The sequence below is a fragment of the Leptonychotes weddellii genome, chromosome 13, assembly GCF_054177405.1.
Source record: "Leptonychotes weddellii isolate Sample4059 chromosome 13, ASM5417740v2, whole genome shotgun sequence".
Taxonomy (NCBI): Eukaryota; Metazoa; Chordata; class Mammalia; order Carnivora; family Phocidae; genus Leptonychotes; species Leptonychotes weddellii.
This window is the reverse complement of record NC_138381.1, coordinates 2,079,669-2,096,379: the sequence shown is the minus strand read 5'-3', so window position 1 is coordinate 2,096,379 and position 16,711 is coordinate 2,079,669.

Genomic DNA, 16,711 nt, shown 5'->3' with positions numbered 1-16,711 from the left:
AAGACTTTGCCAAGTGTATTTGCACAGCCCACGCTTGCTCCCACCTGTAAATAAGGAACAGGGTTTCTGGGGATGAGCTGCACCCATGTGTGATCATGAGGTCTATTAACTATCCCCAGAGACAGGTGCAAGTGGTGCCCTGGTGACTCAGGGTGGCAGCCTTGGGTGCTGCCCTTAAAATATCCTGTAATGTATGCTTTGTAGAGTTAACTAAAAAAAAAAAAAAAAAAAACAGGGAAAAATGCCAAATGCAACTATTCCAAGATTGGAAGCTCTAGGTGAGATCTGAAAAGGAACCTGGTCGTTAGAGTTTTACAAATCTACTTGCCTGGGGTAGTAGCTATGCTTCGAACCTCGAATGGAACGGAGCCAAAGAGAGTTAAAAAATAAGTCAGTGAGGACGCTGTGTAGATAATAATTTCTCTGGGGCCAGAGAGAAGTCAGAATTCAGTAAGCCACATGCAGCAATGGGTATGCCACGTGCAGAAAGCACACTCGATGTTTGATTCAGATAACGTTTGAGGAAAAGGAATCTTCTGAACGGGTATACCCAGGGATGCAGGTTGCACAAACAAATGCTTTTTTCATTAAATTTGTAGTAATGTTAAATGCACATTTATCCCAAATATTGCTTTGTCTGAAAATGTTAAATTGAAGTTAAAATGATCACAAGCTGAATTTCAAATGTAGTTTTCATGACAATTTCATATTTATTCATGTTTACAGTGAAAAAATGGGGTGAAAAGATTAAATTATCCTAACATAGAAGACTAGTTTTCAGACTATGGGACTTTGATATATTTTAGGAGAATACTAAAACAACAAGACTTTTTTAAAAAAGGATTTAGCATAATGTACACCTGTGTCAAATCAAGATTCCATATGAAATATCGAATTTTAGATAAAAAACTCAATACAAGTCTTTGCATGTTAAATAATCTAGGTTATGGATTGATTGTCACTAATTATATTCCTCCAACAAACAGTATTTACGCTTACAATGGTACAACTGATTCTCTAGCCAGAAGAGGAGAAAATTCTTTGAAAGGTTGGGAAATCATGAGCTTTCATGTTCGGGGGTGGGGAAAGAAGTGTGTATGTGTATGTGAGTACTTTAAAGAATAGTGTGGGTCCTTTGCATGGAACATTTTTTGCACTTTATTAAATATAGCAGCAGAAACATTGCATCCTGATGATGATACCTCACGTGCTTTGTGGAGCTTGAAGCTGCCGTTGCAAACACCCGTTAACACACACAGCTATATGGAGATGAGCCTCCTGGATGCCTTTGGATTTGCATGGTTGACAAAGGCTTCCTGCACTGCGGCTGCTCCTCGGTTTTCCTCTCCCGATTCCTGCACACACACACGGGAGTATTAAAACAATGCAGTACCTAATGCTGCTGTTCTGTCAGTAGAGAGTGGAAGATGTGCTGCAACGGGACGCGCTTACTGACCCACATTGCTTCTCTTGGTCCTTGCCATTTGTTGTCGGCAGGACAGAAGCTAGAGGGACCGCGAAACCTCAAATTTGCTGAGTGTGGATGCAAATCACTTCGTTTCGTAGTTAGAGCAGACATTTTTCCTGCCCATCGTCATTCCTCATCTTCAGAGCACAGGTGGTCGCTTGTATAACAGATTTTGATGCTGACGATAGCGTGCATCCTGCGAAGATCTGATGGGAACAGACTCCAGTTGCCCAGAGAAGTGTCGGAGTGTCTGCTTCCTAGGGGGTTGTTTTTCTAATACGTAATTGATGTGACCAATTCAGAAGCACCTTTGCTTCCTTCACTAAATAAAGAAGACCTCCCAAGGACACGCTTTTTCTTGCCACAGCCAGACTAAAGGAGAAATCCTGTATTTGCCTTTGAAGTCGGGCTGCTTGAAAACCAGGTTTTTGGTGAACTTCAAAGAAAATTGATGTTTTCCGCCTTAGATTTGGCTGCCTCAGTATCCCAAGGTGACTGTTATTTTTCTGGACATTTGCTTTCACATTTAGAGACTGGCTCTGGCATATTAAATATGCTGACGGCTTCTTATGTCTGCGCCCCGATTTCAGTCTCCTACTGAGGAGAAGAGAGACGTGGTTGGAAAGTCTTTCCCATCCTGCATCCCCAGGAGATCTCTTCAGGAGATGCTCTCCGCTGCTCTGACCATGTGCGTGCTCAGAGGTCATTCTCTGGATATTTTAGGTACATATTTTTGCTTTTAATACAATTGTTCTATGCACACATTGGGAGTCATACGGTCATCTCCTCTTCCTCCATCCACGCCGTCTTGTGCTTTTCTCGATACTTGCGTGCATCCCGAGTTTGTCACTGTGATATTTACTATAGTGGAGTCCCTCCTTCGACCCCATTATGCTGAGCGACGGTGGAGAAGGGAAGTGGTTGCTGGGCTGCACAAGCCACTCGGGCTACAAGCTGCTTGTGAGTCAATTGTCACTTGGGGTCTGACCCAGCGCCTTGGGACGCGCGGAGACAGTGTGGCTCACAGTTCCTGCGTGTTAGCTGAAAGCCGCAGTCAGTCTTCTTGTGAGCAGGAGAGAGGAACCTGGCTGGGCATCCATTTCCTTTCCCAGATGCCCAGATGCTTGTGAGTCCCAAAACGCTCGTGCTGAAGCCGCTAAATACAATAATGGATGGCTTCACCATATTCCTGCTTAAAGGGACTTATTAAACACATGTATATAAACGAAACAGTCATGTAATTTGGGTAATTATATCAATGTGGCTTCTTCCTCTGGAAACTTGTCATCTAAAACGTGTAAATTTGATCTACACTGACTGCAGATGTCTCCCAGGTTTTAAATTTGTGAGTGGCTTTCTAGATAAGTCAATCATGTTCTTCTTGGCCATTAAAAAATGTGCATTTAGGTTATTTGTCAAGTGGATGTTAATGACTTGTTTACGTCAAAAAGCCATATAAAGCAAGAGGAGGTGGCCTAAAGCGCTGATGGTTACCTATTGTCTTGGAAAGAAAAAATTACAGAATGCGATTATATCTGATTTTAATTTATAAAGTATCTTGATTTTTCTCTTTTAGAAGTGGAAAACTTGAGCCTGATGAACAATTTAACACGCTGATAACCTCTTTGACGTGGGCTGTGTCTAAGGACAGTGTGTTCTATATTGAAATGCATCACTCAGGATGTTTTGTTTGCTTACTTTTCTTAGCATGGCAGATTCACTCACTCTCACCTTTGTAACTTTGGCTGCCCTTCTGGGATCCAGAGCTGGGCACATCTACTTGATTTGGGCAAGACCTTTAGAAACATCAGCAGGCCCTGGGCCTTTGCTTCCCTGCCGTGCTGGACGCTACTCGCCGCTTGCTCCTGAGCGCGTGCTCAGTGCACCCCTCCTCCAGCCCGTGTTCACGTGCATCTGAGAGCTCGGGTTCTGTCCTGGATGCAGCTGCACCGGGAGGGGTCATCCGGGCAGGCGGGGAGTGAGCTCTTAGGTCTTGTTACATTGTGGAAATAACCTCAGCTGGACTTCCGTCTGTTCTAACGTTGGCTGTTTCCCATATTTAAACAATTGTATGGACAACTGGTCCTACGGTTAAAGGTTTCGATGCACTACTGAGGTGAGAAGCCTCATCCTTTCTGCTGGCGAACAGATTTCTGGATGTCTCTGGGTGTGTTGTGCAAGTCCAAGTTTCCAGCATCAGAGAGGTCAGATCTCCAGCTGCTGGAAGAGATTGGAACTGGGATCCGCCATTCAAATTCCTTACTCTCAGGCAGCGGTAACGTACAAACTGGGGTGAATCTTGGGGGCCACTATGGGTTTCCTAGGGGACACCATGCAGTCTAGCACCTTATTTCAAAAGATCGCGTATTGATTGTTAAAACTGAACCATTTCTGTGTCATTGTTCTGAAGACCACGGTGGATCTATGAAGCTCTTTCTCCCCCTTTGGTGAGCTTGTTGTGGGTCGCCAAGGTAACCTGCCATCCGGCGGGTGGAAACGGGATGGCATAGGGGCTGGTGCTGGTGAGGAATGGATGGTGTGGGAGCCCTTCACAGGTGGTAAGCGTCGGAGCCGGTGTGAGGCACACGTCCAGGCACGGGAAAGGTAGTGAAGGCACATCTTGCACGGGACCGGATGTGTCTAGGCGGCCAGGCGCACCTGTCACCAGCACCACAGGTGTGGCAGATGACGTAAGGGATTCTGTGGTGACGGGATGGGTGTCAGCCCCTACAGAAAATTCGTGAAGCCCCCACTTACGGAGCTTATGCATCGGGGTACCAAAGGTGAGAAATGGGAGGACTCCACCATGTAACCGGCCGTGGCTAGTACCTAAAGGATCCCTGAAGGTTCAAGAAATTGCAGAGTGTCACCTAAGTGTTGGTTGCAGAGCGTGCTCCTGGGGACCTCAGGCTCTGTAGATCTTCAGGGCCGCGCACCGAGGAGGGAGAGCCGAGGCCGGGGGAGCAGACGCCAGGCTCCTGTGTGGTTCCACCAGAGCACATCTGCCTCAGTCTGCCTCTGGATTTGCACCTCACATTTCACTGACAGCTACTTAGAAACAACTGATCCAAGGCAATTTGCAATCTTCCAAATTTGTCATCTTTGAGGGATCCCTGAATAACCGACACTTTTCATATCTTCGTTTTTTTGGCTGGACTCATGCCTTTTTCCTGGTTACTCTATCCATATTTCTCCTTTTAACAGTGGAATGTCAGAAACAGAAGCCTCAAGAGAGAATTACTTTTGTAAGGGTCACAGATGACCACTTTCTTCAGAGAATCGGAAGGTAGTAGAGCAGGCCCATGGGCACGTTCATCCTGAGGGCCCTCTTTGGGGAGCTGATTCTGGTGGCCCCACACCCACCGGAGCTCCCGTCAGAACAGAGCGGGGAGTCAGGAGGTGGGCACCTGGCTCCAGCAGCTCTCCCAGGCACGCTCCGTCTGGTTGTGCAGGATGAGGCCTCCCTCCCTGCTCTGCCCCTCCCTGCATCCACACTGCTAAGAGATTTGAGCAGAGGGATGGCCTTTCCGTGATCCCTGGGCTGGCTACAGCTCTTTCTGATTGGCCATAACCGAAGATGAAATTTAGCTGAGCACCTTGGGGCACAGAACAGCCAAAGTGAAAGGATCAGAATCCAATTATAAATGGATGTCTTGCCATTTAACCTGCTCGTGTGGGTATCACTAGTTAAACAGTGTCCTTTTAGAAAGGACCAAAGTCCAAGAAAGCAGAAGTGCATGGCGGGGAGGGGCAGTGGTTCATGCTGATTTTAAGCGGAAACCATCCCATCTTGTTATAAAGAAAAATCATTGTAAACATGTAGTCGTGACACATTTTGTCCAGCTTTGATGAAGAGAAACTATTGATTACAACGGAAAGCATGTCATTTTCCCACTAAAGAGACTGTTGCTGGTGTGTAGACGTAACTAATGAAGTGGAATTCGGTGATGCAGCTCAGGGTCGGGCGATGCACGGTGAGATGGGTAGGATATTCTGGCACACGTGTCCTGTTTATTTATCCTCGTAGCCTCAGGGTCCCATGGGGAACCTCACAGGGAAGACATTACTGAGTGAGTGAGCAGATGCCTCGTGTGTGATATTTTCAAAACAGGGCTAACATGGATGAAGAATTAAATTTAGTAATCCTCTTCATATTAAATCAGATTATAATTTAGGAATATTTACAACCTGAAATGAATACATAAATATTATTTTCCATACATTGATTTTTCTAAGAGTCATGTTTTATTGCCATATATTTCATAAAGATTGAAGATTTGACACAGGGTTAGGAATGCAATATTTCCTTGAACATTGTTGGCAAATCTTCTAGTTTCTCAAATTGCATCTGTCTGAGTGAGGAGGAGAGCTGTACCTTGTACAAAAGGTCATAGACGTTGGGGCCCTTCAGGGAGGTTTAGTTTAACCCTGTTGGTCAGCTGCTGTTGGAAAGGCTGTCTTTGGTATTCTCACATATAAAGGAAGACTTGAAAGGGATGAATGATTGTGAGTCTCGAAATGAAAACACATTGGGATGAGCTGGGGGTGCTGCAGAAGGTACTCATGATGCTCTGGCCTCAGCTTCCAGACATGGTTCTCAAGCTTTACCAAGTATCAGGATCTCTTGAAGAGCTTATTAAAACAGATTACTGGGCCTCGCCTCCAGAACTTCTGATTTGGTGCATTTGGGGTAGAGTCCAAGATGTGCATTTCTAACAAGCTTTTTGGAGATGTTGATGCTGCAGGTCCAGGGACCACATTTTCAGAACTCGTTCCTGATTTGACTGAGTTGGAGTTGGAGGCCAGGCATCTTTGTAAGGCCGATGACATACTGCCAGAGTTAAGAACCATTCAAGTTGAGTAGATGGCCCATTGCACATCTAAACTTCTGTGGTTCTATGAAAAAGACATTGCTTATATTGCTTAAATCATTCAGATTTTATTGTTTACATTGATCAGATTCATAAAATATCTGTTCAACTATTACATTAGCCTATCTGCAAAAATTTACAAATTTTCCAAGTGTGAAGGAGTTTGATACCTTACATGTAGGGATTTCAGAGATTATCATATTTTTCCCTTCCAAAAAATAGCTTGATGGAAAAGAACACCTGTATATTAATTTTGTCCCCTCTCCCCCGATATAGAGGGGTGAATATAGCATTTCAGTTGTTAACATGTGAATTTTTGAACTCAATGTTTAAACTAAATATATGCATGTCTTTTTGTGCGGCTGCTGATTTTTAACTACATTATTATCTCTAAGAGATAAATGTTACTTCTCTGTCTTTAAAGTTTTTCAGTTAATTATCTCCTGATAACATAGTGGTGTGGATAAGGAAGAAAATCTGTATATATTGATTTTTTATTTTACTAATGTGATTGCTTACACACTGCTGTATACATAATGATGAGCATGGATCTTCTTACACCAGATGCTGTTACAAATCCTCTCTGAAGTTTGTTTCTTTAAAATTTGTCTTATTGTCTATAAATCTAGCATGACTATAACGTATAAGTTTAGCATGAATACCAATAACCTTACAAAGCCAAACAACAAAAACTGAGCTTGTATTAATCCACTTAGTACCAGATGTAGTCATCCCAAATCACTTTGTGTTCTGCATGAAGTCTAGGTGGAATCTGTGATTTGAACCAATTTCTTGAATTGAAAATAAAATTTGTTCCTCAAAGTATTCGTACTTACGAGTATGTTATTTTCGAACAGCGTAATTGCCCCATTTTGTCAGGCATTTCCCTAAGAATAGGAATGCGATACAAAGTTGTTGAATTATATTAGTTTCCCTCTCATGGGGAGCCATTGTGGAAAACATGGAGGAATCATGTTGGTGGAAAACTGACGACTATGTTGGTGAAAGTTTTCTTCCCCCTTCCCTGCCTCCTCCTTCGGCCTCTCCTTCTTCCTCTTCTTCTCTTTCCCTTTCTCTAAAAAGAATACGTGTCTATTCTGTTTGTGAAAATGACATAAGATTACTACCAGAAATTATAAAGAGGAAAGAGCCATCATTAACATCTTGTAGATATCCCCTCAATGAGTATACTTAATAACAGAGGATGAAAGGAAGGGATGGAGGATGGAGAAGGAATTTCAGAAAAATTATATCATAATATGCATTCTATTATAAATAAAATTATTAACTTTAAAATTGCTTGAATTTAATTGGCAAAATATAAAATGAAGTGAAATAGGAAGGATTGTTAAATTTTAAATAGTTGATCACTGTAAGTGATCTTACAAACATTATGTAAGATTAATGGGAATTGGAACCAAGTTTGTAACTATAAATACATTTAGATTTAGATGGTATCTAATTTTCTTTTTCATAGAAAATTATTTTTTTAAATATTAATTCTTTATTTCAGTTGATATATTGTTTACCAGTAGGGTTTTTTTTTTAAATCCTCTTATGAGCTCTTTATTTGGATTCATCTTATCAAGTAATATTTTGTTCCTCAGAAGTTCTCAAAGGTGCTGTATTCCTGAGTTATTACATGTTGTAGAAGATTCATTTGTTGTCTTCATACCTGGAAAAAAAGTCAAATAAGAACTTATTTCATTGCACTTCATTTTCGTATGTATCTTTAGGCCCAGGTCAGAATTTTGATATTATTGAGAAGAAGTGGGAAGGTAAACTGATTTTCCCCATTTAGATAATTAACTTCTTTCCCCCTTTGGATGCCCACTTGCTTTTTAAAACTATGGATGCCAGTATTTTCACCAGCATGGGTGTTCTCATTACTCTCTAATGCCTGAGTATTCTTCACAAATTGAATTATGATTCCACAAAAGTGAAAGGGATATTCATACTTTCTTAGCCAGGTGATTTCCAACCTTTTGGAGTGTAAGGATTATTTGTGAAACATAAACAACTACCAGACTTTTATTATGAGAGTAATTGTGCTTTTAATATATATTGATAAAGAAAAGGCAAAATGAAAAAAAAAGAGAGAACAAATTACAAGCTAATATTTCTTATGAACACAGACATGAAATCCTCAATTAAATATTGGCAAATAATATCCTGCAATGTTTCAAAAGAATTATACACCATGACCAAGTGGGGTTTATTCCAGAAATGCAAGACTGGATCAGCATTCAAAAATCAGTCAATGTAATCTACCATATTAGCAGGCTAGTAAAAAAAATCATAGGATCGTAGCTGACATAGAAGAAGCATTTGACAAAATCTAGCACTCATTTATAATTAAAAATTCTCAGCAAACTAAGAACAGAGAGGAACTTCCTCAACTTGGTAAGTAATATTTACATTAAACCTTACAGCTTACATCATAAATACACAAAATATAAAATGAAAAAATGCTACAGTGAATCAGTTACACATTTAAATGATTTATATTTTATTAATCCCAGCACAATTTACATGCATTCCATGCATTAGCAATCCACAGAGTGAGATGTAATTTGTTCAGTTTACTGACAATGTTCTTTCAGACTTAACTTGATCATTGGAGAAACTTCAGAGCTCCCTACATCAAATTATGAAATTTGTTTGTACTCCTTAAATGAGGGTCTTGGTCATGGTCAGGGACTTTTAAATGTCCGAGCTTGGGTCCCCAGATTTGTCCAGTTTAGTCTCCCCTTTCTGTCATGTTTCCTTTACACTTTGTTGTCATGATTATAATTTTGAGGGACAAAGAAGTGAAATCTATCCTGAGTCCAATAATGCTTTTTAATATTGTTTGCTCTGTACTAAGTCCTTATGGCCAAATCTGCGGTGTTATAGAGGGTTGCACAGTACCTTAATTTTCCTTTCTACTTGACAAATGTTTATTATTTTATTTAGTAAGAGGACACTCCACATTTTCCTTTGGGTTACATACACAAATTTGATATGATTTTCTGTACAATACAAGAGAAAGAGCTTTATTCTTAGGAATTGTGTCCATGGTCAAGATAATTTTAAAAACAAACACAAAAATTACTGTAATTATGATACATGGTATCAATAACATTAGTGGGTCGTTTATGCTTCCTTTAAGTGAAAAATATTGTAGAAGTTAATAGTCTTGGGGAATTAAGAGAAAATTGTCCTCAGTAAAAATCATTTTAAAATGGATGTCCCAATTCCCATTCTCCCCAGGTGTAGGCATTACTTTGTGACACAGTAGAATATCTTTTAAAAACGGGAAAACTTCCAGTGCTAATGGTATCCTGCGCCCTGGGTACGCTTGCCCATGAGACACGGGAGTTGCAGGAGCATATCAGGTGGTCCGCCAGTGAGCTCGCGTCCCAGCAGGGCATCTTCTCTGTTCCGTTGTTTTGGCATCGCAACCCTTCACCCCACTCAGCAGTATCAGCTCTGTCTGCCAGGACTTAGACGGCTCTTGGGGTCAGTTATTCTCTGTCTTAGGCCATTAGGGCTGCTCTAATAAAATACCACTGACTCGATGGCTGCTTGAACAGAAGAAGTTCATTTCTTATAGTTCTGGAGGATGGAAGTCCAAGACCAAGTCACTGGTGGGTTTGGTGTCTGCCGAGGACCCACTTCCTGGCTCGCAGCCTGCTGTCTTCCTCCTGGGTCCTCACATGGCAAAAGGGGCACGGGAGCTCTCTGGAGCCTCTTGTATAAGGATGCTAATCCTCTTGTATATGGGGCTCCACCCTCACGACCCAATCACCTCCCAATGCCCCACCTGCTAACACCATCACATTGGGGATTAGATTTCAACAAATCAATTTGCAGAGGGGCACAAAATTCAGTCTATAACATCCTCCTTGATGGTCAGGGCTGACCTACCATGGTTCTGCATTCCCCTCCTTAACGTAATTTGCCTGCTCATTTGTCCTGCATCCGCATGCTTGCAGCCCAGCATAGCATCCGGGTGAATTCAGAACCATCACTATGCTCATTCAAGACCCTCTTGGATGTGTTGATGAGACAAGAAAGACGGGAATCTCTGCCTATACCTCCCACCCTTGACATCTACGATCTCTTTTATGTAAATGGTAGATTTTGGATGGATGCAGTTCACTAATTCTCTTCTCTTCACCCCTAACCCATTAGTAACCATGACACCAGGGTTTCCCCAGGGCATTGAGGGAGGTGAGTTCTCTCCTCTGGGAACCTGTGAGTCCAGGGCATTGTTCCTGCAAAGAGGCCAGAGCCCAGGCCTGCTAAATTAACTTCCAGCTCTAAGATTATAATTCTACTTTTGAAGTCCAGGCCAGAGATATATCCACAGATAATCTTGTGCAGGCCGTTATCTTTTTCTATGGTTACATCTCCCCCGAGGAGTACATTATTACGTTTTAAAGTTCTCACTGTATAGACTTACAGTAGTCAGCTTAAACTTCTCATTGTTTACATTATTTTGTAAAATGATTTGAGTGTGTTTGGGAACTAACTGTGAGAAGAGAAAATGCTACTACATAAGCATGCCTCCCCACCCTCTGAAGTCTAACTTAATGAGAGGGTGTGTACCACAGTATCTCATCCAGATGTCGTGTGTGACCTCACCGAAAATGGCAGAGTCAGGACCTCCAAAAATCCACCCCTCCTTAAAAGCAATGCAACACCTGCCAAAAATGGTCAGAGTCAAGTTTTTCAGAATCAAACTGTTGAAAGTCAAAACAGAGAGATACTCTTAAAGCAGCAAGAGAGATGGAACTTACCTGACACCCCTGATCCTCAGTATGGTTTGGAGCTAGTTTCTCATCAAAACCAACAAAGTCGGGAGGCAGTGTGATGTCGTATTCAAAGTGTTGACATTTTAAAAATACTGCCAACCAAGAGCTCTGTATCTGGCGATACTATCCTTTAAAAATGAAGAGGAAATTAAGACATTCTCAGATAAACAAAAACTGAGATAGCTCGTTGCCAACGGAACTGTCCTACAAGAAATAGTAAAGAGAGTTCCTCGGGCTGAAATGGGGGGGACACCAAACAGTAACTCAAGGCTGGGTCAGGATGTTTGCTGGGCGTCCCCTGTGGGCAGGTGAAATCTGAAAGTCTACGAAGTTTCAGGAGAGTTCGTAGGTGTCTTCGGGGAAAGACAGAGTGGTTCCAGGGCGCAATGCTCTGTGGTGTGATTTGAATGTTCTCATTTTAAAGTTCCTTTACCCAAAGTATCTCCTTTACTCCCTCAAAGGCAATTCAAAGAAGTCAAATTTCTACACTGTAGGTCATTCCTTCGTGGCCCACAGAACCCACATTTACTGAACACCGTATCACTGGAAACACAGTATTGTCCAGGGTTCTCACGAGAAACAGAGCTATATGTGTACATGAAGAGATTTATCATCAGGAGTTGGCCCACATGATCATGGAGGCTGAGAAGTCCAGACTCAGGAGAGCCAGTGACAGTTCCAGTCTGAGTCCAAAGGCCTGAGAGTCAGGAGAGCATGGTGTGGGATCCAGGCGGAGTCCCTTGTTCCAGCTCAAAGACATTCAGGCAGAGAGAAATCTTACTTAGCCTTCTGGTTCTCCGCAGGCCCTCCGTGGATTGGAGGAGGTGCAGCCGTCTGCTTTACTCGGTCTACCAATGAGAGCATTAATCCTACCCAGACACGCCCAGATAATGTTTAACCAAGTATCTGAGCATCAGGTGGCCCAGTTGGGTAGACACATAAAATTAACTGTCACAAACACCCAAGATAATTATTGTTCAAGATTCTTTGCATTGATTATTTGATAGCACAATAAATCTATGCAATAAGTTCTACTGTTCACATGTTACGGTGAAGGAAATGGATGTTCACAGAGATAAGGTAACATGCTCATTCACAGAGTGGAAATGAGTGGCAGGATTAGGTCTGAATCTCAGTTTGTGCAATGCAGTGATTTCCCAGGATGCCTGTGGTTGGTGTGTAGCTCCTCCTCGCCCGGTACTGACCCATTATGAACCAGTCTGCGTTTGCATTTCCATGGCAGCTGGCCGAGTCTGGCGCAGGGCAGGGCGCCTGGGGATAAGTACAGGCAACCAAGCTGTCAAGGGCCTTTGAACATGGGAATGGCAGACTGGACACCCTTTCGTGGGGGAGACAAGCTGGTAGGGCTGGTGTTCCTGGAGAGCTACAGGGATCAGAGGCTTGAGTCAGAAGGCTCCTCTGAGAAGAAGATGCAGTAGGAAGGCGGACGACAGAGGGACGGACCACCGGAGGAAGGGCAGGGCTCTCTGGAGCCCTGCAGCTAACCTGCCCGTGGCGCACCCTGACCCGTTTATCAGATCACATTGCCCAGTGGGAATCCTCGTCCCCACCGCCCTCACTGTGGCGGGGGGAGCTGACACGAGGTTGCCCAACATTGGATTAGGAAGGGGCGGCACTTTCCAAGTGGCCAAGGCCTCCGCGGTGGATGGCCTTCCATTAGTGAGCAGGGAACCCCAGTGCCAAACTCACCAGGGGCCGACCCTAGTCCTTAGATTAACCCTTGTTTCCACCCAGAAAAAGCCCTGCTTTCTGTCTGAGAAGGTCATTAGCACCTAAAATGCAATTACCTAAGAAGAAAACGTCTACAAGGAAGGACCTTAGAATTTATGGATTTTTTGCTTAGTTTTTTGTTTAGTTTTGTTCTTTCTCTGAATACTGTCAGATATTTTTAGCTGTTTTTGAGAACAATGATTTCAAACCAAGTCAGAAACCTGCACATTTGGTTCATAACACAAAATTCCAATTTGCTGAGCACACACCCCGGGTCTGGTTCCACTCTTGCTTCATTCCAACACTAACACGGGGTCATGCTTAATTCTGCACCATGGCTGGAGAGGAAGAGGCGAGGCCTCTCTTCGGGTGGGTTCGTGTGGATGTTGGCCTGTGTGCGAGGTGGTTCCGTTTCTGTTTGCTGCACACAGAGCGTCACTCTGCCAAATGCAGCAGAGACACCTCTCTGTTGGACGGTTGCGAGGATCACAGGAGCTAACGGATGGTTCGAGGAGCTTTGCCAAGAGTTAAGCGCTGCTCGAGGGTTGGTTATTGCCACCATCATCGCGGTGTTTATACGCCCTGGTGCTAGAAACAGGGCTTCAATCCTGCAATCTGGGATCTGCATGGTGAGAGCTGCGTGCTGAGTGAGCGTGAGTTGGGGTGAGTTCAAGACCTTCCCCTGCAGCCCTTCACCTCTCACAAGAGCCCGACTCCTTCCCTTGGCGGGCGGCCGGGGCCCTGGCCTGGTGGCACCACCTTGCTGGCCCTGCCCTCCTCTCTGGGGCGCCGGCTGGCCCCACGGATGCCTCCAGACCTACGGTGGGTGGAGTGATGCAGGCTCTTTGCCCCCGATGCACTGTCTGTCCCTCTTGGTCCTGAGTTTTCTCCTCTGATACCCATGGGTAGATGCAACCTCGTTCACAGTTTTCAGGTCCCAGCGTATCCCTGGTGGATGGTGGTTGTGAGTAGTTTTCTGTCTTAGGCACTTAGGTTGTATAACATCTTTATTCTGATCATTTTTAGAGGCTGTAAGTACATATGTGTATATATGTATACAGTATACATTTGTTAATTCAAAGGAGTCATTTTTACTGGTTATAATAAATCGTTCTTCTATGACTTCTAGAATAGTCATTGATTTTCTATCTAAAATGGTGAGAAATACACATCTGGGAAGTCATAGGGCATTCATGATTGTCACCAAATGGTGCCACAATCAACATCCTATTATTTGGGGGAAGAGTAATGCTCTCATTTATTGTGTTGAGTCAGACTTTTGTTCCAAACCTGCATTCAGCTCACTGAGTATCATACATTTACTTGATACTATAAGTTCTTCCAAGGATTTGTGACTTTTGTCTTGAAGACATTTTCAATGCCATGTTTTTGTTATTTTTTAAATGAGAAAATCCATGCATTTTTATCAACTGGGAGCAATCACAACTGGATGCCCCTCCAGGCTCCAGGAGCTTAAAAATCAATGGTTATCTTACTAACTTGTGTTGCACACAGTTCGTTCTGGCCACAGACTTGACTTTCACTGTGTCTGATGTTGGGAGGTTTGAAGGACCATTTGACCCTTGCCTTTCTGAAGCTTCTGTTCACAACCCTGGCAGACAGTTACTGTGCAGGTTTAGATACTCTCGTGGGTTATGTTTGGAACTTAGGACACTCTTGAGGGTCATGCATGGAGGTTAGGACACACTCGTGGGTCGTGCTTGGAGGTTAGGACAGTCCTGTGGGTCATGCTTGGAGGTTAGGACACTTGTGGGTCATACCTGAAAGTTAGAACACTCTCATAGGTCATGCGTGGAGGTTGGACACTCTCGTGGGTCGTGTTTTGACCTGTGGCACAGAGATCACTGCTCTGTCTTATTTGGCATTGCAAGTGTGTGGCTCCTCAAAAAAAAATTGTAGTTCTCCAAATGATAGCACACTCACAGCCTTTCCAAGGAGTCTGGGTGGTTGGTTCTCAAGTGAGAACCAGAGCTTTGGGGACGGGGTACATGTAAAGGGTATATTTCCAGCCATTCGGATCATCCTGAGCAATGTTATTTTTCACCATGATGCTAAGAGTATTCACTAAATGAAAAATTGCAGCATGGTCTCTGCAACTAGATTTCTTACGGAAGCTGGAAAATGTGCATCCAGAAATCGGTTCCTCGTTGCTCCCCAGGTGTGTTGCAGGAACGTGCACTGAGTGTCGGCTTGCCGCATCTGCTGTGGACGGGCGCTTGCAAGCGAGCATTTGCGGTAACTCAGCAACTCTCCTGCTGGTTCCTGTTTTATCTGCTCGGAGGTACATGAAAGTCATAGACAGTGATTTTCACAATTCTGGTGTTCCTGGTGAGAAGGTCTAGAACGAGCTGTGCCGCGTGCTGGTATTTATTTTCAGGAACAGTATTTTTAAGAAAGGACTAATTTAGGGAATGGATTCAGGATGAGTATTGAGCATAGACTTGTCCTGTTCATTCCCACCTCACACCGAGGTGTGGAAGTCTGCCTTGGTAAAGGCAATTTTCATTGCTCTGAAGGGAAAAAATTATATTTTAAAATAAGTTTTGAAAGCATTGAAATTTTACAATGACAATAGGATCTATTTTCAAACTGCTAGATTATTAAGGATAATTTTTAAAAATCTGAGTTTTTATTCAAATCTTAATTAGAAGGCTCACATTTCCTAAAAAAAAAACTCTCATTAGCTGTATAAATTTCTTTTACTCAGAAGTGTCTGCTTGTCTGTGTCCCTACAGTGAGTGATCCCTGTGCACTTGGCACTGGGCTAGGTGCTGGGAATAATGTAGGGAAACAGTAAATCCTGGCTGTTTGGATTATCTCTGTAACCTGAGTCACTTCCTTGCGCTATTGCAATAGGCACTTGGTATTATCTTTCATTACAACGCATTCAAGAAAACACTCCTTGGGGCACGTGGGTGGCTCAGTCAGATGATCTTCTAACTCTTAATCTCAGCTCAGGTTTTGATCTCAGGATCATGAGTTCAAGCCCCCTGCTGGGTTCCATGCTGGGCACCTGGCACGGAACCTACTAAAAAAGAAAAACAACTCCTTAAAAGTCTAACAAATTTCAGACATACAATACAGTATTATTAAGTACAGAATTTTAGTATTCTTGAATTTATTTCAGTAATGACACATAGTAATATAACTTAATAATTTTTAAAATAATTTTTAAAATAACGAAAATGCCCTAACATTATTTGCTAACAAATCTACCACCAGTGGTTTGTAATGAAACATTCACTTCATAAACATGTCGTGGTCCTCTGCAATTTAAAGGGCTCGCTTAGGTGGCCAGTCTGCCGTAGGTAATCAGCTCACACTATTTGGAGAATGGAGCCTTGCATGAGAGCTTTAAACCAAGAGGAGAATGTCAAACAGGCCCACCCAGTCAGTGTGACAAGTGCAGTGACTCCATCCCCCTCCTCTACATCAAACTTCCACCCACACAATGCCCCGCACCCTCCCCCAGCTCCTTTGTTGAAACCTCATCCAACATATGGGTCCCACATTTGCATTTATAAATCAGTTTGAGTAGGATCTGTACTCCAAAACCTATAGAACACTCATAAAAGAAATTGAGGAAGACACAAAGAAATGGAAAAATTCCATGCTCATGGATTGGAAGAACAAATATTGTGAAGATGTCAATGCTACCTAGAGCATTCTACACATTCAATACAATCCCTACCAAAATACCATCAACTTTTTTCAAAGAAATGGGACAAATAATCCTAAAATTCGTATGGAACCAGAAAAGACCCCGAATAGCCAGAGGAATGTTGAAAAAGAAAAGCAAAGCTGGCGGCATCACAATTCTG